This window comes from Furipterus horrens, unplaced genomic scaffold, assembly GCF_987537825.1.
Source record: "Furipterus horrens unplaced genomic scaffold, mFurHor1.1.pri manual_scaffold_3, whole genome shotgun sequence".
Taxonomy (NCBI): domain Eukaryota; kingdom Metazoa; phylum Chordata; class Mammalia; order Chiroptera; family Furipteridae; genus Furipterus; species Furipterus horrens.
Window position 1 is genome coordinate 192789085 of NW_028327173.1, and position 6145 is coordinate 192795229.

Sequence of the window (6145 nt, forward strand, 5' to 3'; positions counted from 1 at the left end):
GGGCTGCATAGCATTCATAGTCCATGGTGTGAATGAACCATAATTCAAATAACTCTTTCCCTACTGATTAACAGTTGGGTTGTTTCCAGTTTTCCACTATAATGAACATTATAATAAACATTTTAATTCATATCATTGTGTCCCTGTAAAGGCATTTCTATAGGGAAGACACCTAGAACTGCTGGGTCAAAATCTAGCTAAATACCGATAACGGCTTTAGAAATTTACATTCCCACAGAAGTGAATGGACGCCCATTTTCACACATCCCACCAACACTATACATCCACTCATTCAACAAATATACTGGGTTGGCCAAAAATTCATTTAGTTTTTCCTGTAAAATAAACGACACATTTTTCATTTTCACCAATAACTTTATTGATTTGGATATTTTGAGTATGTCGGCTATCTCCCACGTTGTATAAGGTTGATTGTTTTCAGTTAATGTCTCGATTTGATCACTATCAATTTCAACGGGTCTACCCGACCGTGGAGCATCGCCCAGCGAGAAATCTCTAGCATGAAACTTTGCAGACCACTTTTGACACGTTTGATCAGCCACAGCACCTTCTCCACATACTGCACACCTTTTTGTGTGTCAGTTGCGTTTTTACCTTTCTTGAAATAAAGCATAATGTGCCAAAAATGTTGCATATTTTCAACATCAAAATGGCTACATAAAAATTCACCAATTCTGATTTTTAAAAAAAATGCAGGCTGATATGACAGCTGCCACAATACAATCTAACAAATTGTTTCTAATGAAGTGAAAGCGCTACTAGAGCCATCTTACTGAAAAAACCAAACTTTCTGACCAACCAATATACTGAGCAATCACTTGTGCCAGGCACTGTTCCAGGAAACTCAGGCACGTCTCTTCCTTGTGGCACTTATGGTCTAGTAAAGGGAAAAAATAATTCTCATTTATTGTATTTTCTTAAAAAGCACTATTTTCTTATTTTGTCAATTATGTAGAATTTTGTCATAATTATGAAAAAAAAAAACCAGTATTGAACAGAAAATTAGCAGTGCCAGTGGGAATGAGATTTGGAATAGTCAATATTTGATCCTCTTTGAAGGAAGTGACAGTGCAAATTGTGCGTGTTCTAGGCAAAGGAAGCAAGAGTCCAGAGCAGAGGCGTGGGGCGGGAATGTGCTTGGTCTGCTCGAAGGTGCAGCAAGGAGGAAGTGTGGCCTGAACAGAGCTGGTGAGAGAACCAAGAGGAAATGGGGGTCAGATTGAGTAAGGACTTGCAGGCAACTGAAAGGACTTCGGCTTTAACTCACTTTGAGGAGTCATTAGAACGTTTTCTTGAGGGTTAACAGCCTCCCTCCAGCTGCTATGCTGAGTTAACTATGGGGGTTGGCGGTGGGGACAAGCATGGAAGGAGTCGGTTAGGAGGCAATTGCAATCATCCAGTTGAAGGATCCTAGCGGCGTGGGCCAGTGCAGTAACAGCGAGGTGAATAGAAGTGGCTATTTTCTGGCTACTTTAAAGGTAGAACCAACATTTACTGTGGGATTAGAAGCAGGGTGTGTGAGAGGAGTCAAGAGATGATAATCTCTTCAATTTTGCCAATGAATGGGTACAAATTTATATCTCATTGCTTTGATTTGTATTTCTCTACTAGTGAGGTTAGCATGTTTTACTGGCTATGTTTTCTTGAGACGTTCCTATTGTTTCCCTTTGGTTGATGCTTGATTTCCTTACCAAAAATCTTGCCCATGAAATGGCTTTGCTTGTTGTTTATGCAAACTGAGATTAATGTCACATTTTATAAATATAGCATTGCAGAGCTGGTAGGTAACACAGGATTTACTTGGTAAAACCTCCTTACAAATGAGCAAACTGGGGCTTAAAAATGCTAACTGTGGCTCAAAAAGGTTAACTGAGGGTCAGCTGAGTGACTTATTCAAGGTGCACAGGTAAGTACTAGAGCTGGCATTAAAATTTAGCCTTCTTGATAACCTCTCTATTTCCCTTTCCACTATAGTATCATTTTATCTTATTAAGAACTCTGTTTTTACCAACAAAACAAATGGAGACCCAACAAACTCTTCTCCATGAGGGCTTAAATTTGGATAAGACAGTTAATCAAAAGGAATGCCAATAAATATTTATGCCCTGGCTGGTGTGGCTCACTGGATTGAGTGCTGGCCTACAAACCAAAAGGTCACTAGGTCGATTCCTGGTCAGGGCACATGCCTGGGTTGCAGGCCAGGTCCCCAGTTCAAGGTGTGCGAGAGGCAACTACTAGTGGATGTTTCTCTCTCTCTCTTGCTCCCTTCCTCCCCTCTATCTAAAAATAAAGAAATAAAATCTTAATAAAATATTTACTACCCAGGCCAAGAAAATAGATTTGCATTGCTTTTTTTCCCCACTGTAACCGTTGAAACAGAGTATGTGAGGCGTCTTTCCTGCCTAGCTCCTTTAGCCCCAGTCACGCTGAGATCAATTAATTCCCTGGGCTCCTTTTCTGCCTCATTACCATTCTAATTTACCTTAGTTGAAACCACCTTGGGTATTAGGGTTTTTTTTTTTCTTCCTATTCTGATAAATGAAACTTTTAGATTAAGGGAAAAGAGAAAAAGGATAAGACCGGCTTATCTAGGTGAAAAAGGAATTGGGGAAAATTAGAACGTGGCGAGCCAAGTTCTGCTGAGTCAGTCCTGTTCAGGACCTCCATGTCTCACTGAGGGCCTGGGGTCCTTCTAGGAAATACCTGATGGAGGGTGCTGGACACAGGCATGAGGCTCTGAAATAGTTAAGCAGGGTAGTGAGAGGGTCCATCTTAGCCAGTCAGATTGTAAAGCAATCGAAGATCAGAGGGACTGAAAGGGCCTCGGACTGGAATGGAACTGATGAGGGCACAGGTTTGGAAAGGTGAGCAGACACTTGACAAAGATGCTGTCTTAACTGGCCCCCTTTCAAACACATTACAAAGGCCTTTTTTGAAGAGCAATTTATGCTCACTATAGAAAACTTGGAATATCTAATAATATTATGACCCTCTAGCCTTTTCTGTGCATGTGCAAACTACATACAAAACATTGGTACAATGCTGTGCGTGCTGGTTTTAAGGTGTTTCTTCTCATTTAACATATTGGGCATTTCTTCCAATTTTTAAATGTATCTTAAAACATGATTGATAGTGGCTATATAGTATTTTATCATATGAAATAATTGTATCAAACCAGCCCCTTTTGTTAGACAATCTTTATATTCCTGGATTTGCATTCTAACAAATTTCAGGTACAGGCAGAATTCCAGGTCAGAGTATTTCTTAAACAAAACCACAACAAACACTTACTCTTAAAAAAAAAAAAAAAAAAGATTTAAAAAGATTTTCAATGTAAAAAAAATCAGAAATGTAAAAAAGCACAACACATACCAACTATAATCCCACCACCATTCAAATTTTGGTATATACATCTTTCCAGTTTTTTTTTTTAAGTATGTAAACCTTTTATACAAAATTAGGTTATGAGGCATAGTTTCATAATTGGATTTTCTCATTCAATATTGTGTAAAGTGTCATATTTCTACCTGTTCTTCAAAACCATGACTTTTTAAAAAGTATATTTTATGGATTATGCTGTTACAGTTGTCCCGATTTTTATTTTCCCTTTGCTTCCCTCCAGCAGTGCCCCCACTTAGTTCATTTCCATGAGACATGCCTGTAAGTTCTTTGGCTTCTCCCTTTCCTATACTATTCTTTACATCCCCCGTCTATTTTGTTCCTACCAATTATGCTTCTTAATCCCTGCACCATTTCTCCCCTTTCTCTCCCTTCCCCCTCCCAGCTGATAACCCTCCAAATAATCCCCATACCTATGATTCTGTTCCTATTCTGGTTGTTTGCTTAGTTTGAAAAACATGACTTTTAATGGCTAGTGTTCCACTGCATGCTCATGTCATACCCACTGAGCTGTTAATTTGTGCAGTCAATGAACAGTGCCTCTTACAGAGAACAGGGCTCAATAACCATTTATTCAATGAATACACCAATTTAACCAGCCAACTCCTTGTTGCTGGATATTGAGCTTATTTCAAATTTTCACTATTACAACAAACTTACACAAAAGTTCTGTGGACAGCTCTAATTACTTCCTTAGACTCAAACTCCTAGAAGTAAAATTTACTGGGCCAAATGGTACACATTTTAAAACATAATTAGAATGAAACCCTGGCTGGTGTGGCTCAGTGGGTCAAGCGCTGGCCTGAGAACCAAAAGGTCGCTGGTTTGATTCCTGGTCAAGGCACGTGCCTGGGCTGTGGGCCAGGTCCCCAGTTGGGGGCGTATGAGAGGCGACCAATGTTTCTCACACCGATTTTTTTTCTTTCTCCATCTCTTTCTCCCTCCTTTTCCCTTTCTCTAAAAATCTTAAAAAAACAAACAAACCATAATTGGGATGACCATATAAGGTATCATCAAACCAGATCACTTCTGAGAGGAAAAGGGGACATACTTCAGACCGCCCTGGTCAAACTGGGATATAGAAATTACATGTGAACATACTTTCAAATTGTGCCTTAAGAGTTTATAGCAATTTATATTCCCACGAGCAGAGTATCAGAGCACCGATTTACCCATTCCCAACAGTTGTGTCCCCACTCTTGCTATCACATATAGACTAGATCATAACAAATATACTAGGGCATTTTTGGTATAGAATAATAAGGAAAAAAAAGAATGTATTACCATGGTCCCTTCCTGGCCTCAGATTCCTTTCTAGGAGGTCTAGCTTCCTTTCTAGGTGTTGGCAAAGGTTTTCTCCAAGAGGCCATACTGTTATCTTTTAGGCTTTGTAGGCTGCCTGGTCTCTGTTGCAATGACTCAACTGTCATTCTAGCATGAAAGCAACCACAGATAATCCGTAAATGAATTAGCATGGCTGTTCTAATAAAACTTTATGGACACAAATTAGAATTTCATGTAACTTTCATGTGTCACAAAATATTGTTTTGACCCCCCCCCCCCATTTAGAAATGTAGAAACTATTGTTAGTCTTTGGGCAGTACAAAAACAGGTGGGTCATAGTTCGCTGACCTGACTTTAGAACATGTTTGGTAGAGAAAGCAAAGGGAGCATGGGCTGGGAGAGGAATCTGCTAGTCTTTTGGCTGGCCTCAGTTTCCACATGCTTCTCATGACATACCTATCTCACTTCATGGGAATGAGTTTACAGTATAAATATGTGTTTTTTGTACAACATTGCCCCTAAACACAAGTCAACACCTTTATATGATATTCAATTGAATCAAAAGCAATCCACTACAGTTCTGAAGGATAAGCTGTTGGTTTTACCAGTGGGTCACATATAATCTGCATTATGGAAAATTTAAGGGACTTTTCCAGTGGTAATTTAAATTATATAAAAATTGTCTATAATGTACTGATTTTATTTTATTTTTGTTTTTTTTATCCTCACCTGAGGGCATTTTTTCATTGCTTTTTTGAGAGAGAAACATCAATGCGAGAGAGAAGCATCGACCGGCTGCCTCCTGTATGTTATTGTACTGGGGACTGAACCTACATCCTAGATATGTGCCCTGACTGGGAATCAAAACCGCAAACCTTTTGGTTATGGGATGATGTTCCAACCGAGCCACACTGGCCAGGGCTATAATGTACTGATTTTAGAAACTAGTTACACGTAGGATTACTTTATTAATTTTTTATTTTGTAACAAAAAAACCTTGTATGCCCTGGTCAGGTGGCTCAGCTGGTTAGATTATTGTCCCGATACACCCAGGTTGTGGGTCTGATCCCGGTCAGTGCATCAGCCAGTGAATGCATACATTAAGTGGAATAATAGACCAATGTTTCTCTTGCTCTCTCAAATCAATCAATAAAAATAACCTACCAAGGATTACAATATGAACTTAATATTCAATGCTTGTAAGAAAAAAAAGGCAGGACAGAGGAGAAAAGAAAATTCAGCAAATCACATGACAAGCTGCGGTTATCACAGTGGCTTCCAGCCAGTCATCCATATAAGCTGGGATGTTTCTAAGAATCCAAACAAATAAAATATTGGCACATGATGTTTCTAGAAAGGAGCACTAAATTCTCACTATCATTCAAAATATCAATTCCCCTCTAGGAAGGTGGGAGTAAATATTATCTTCACTTTATGAATA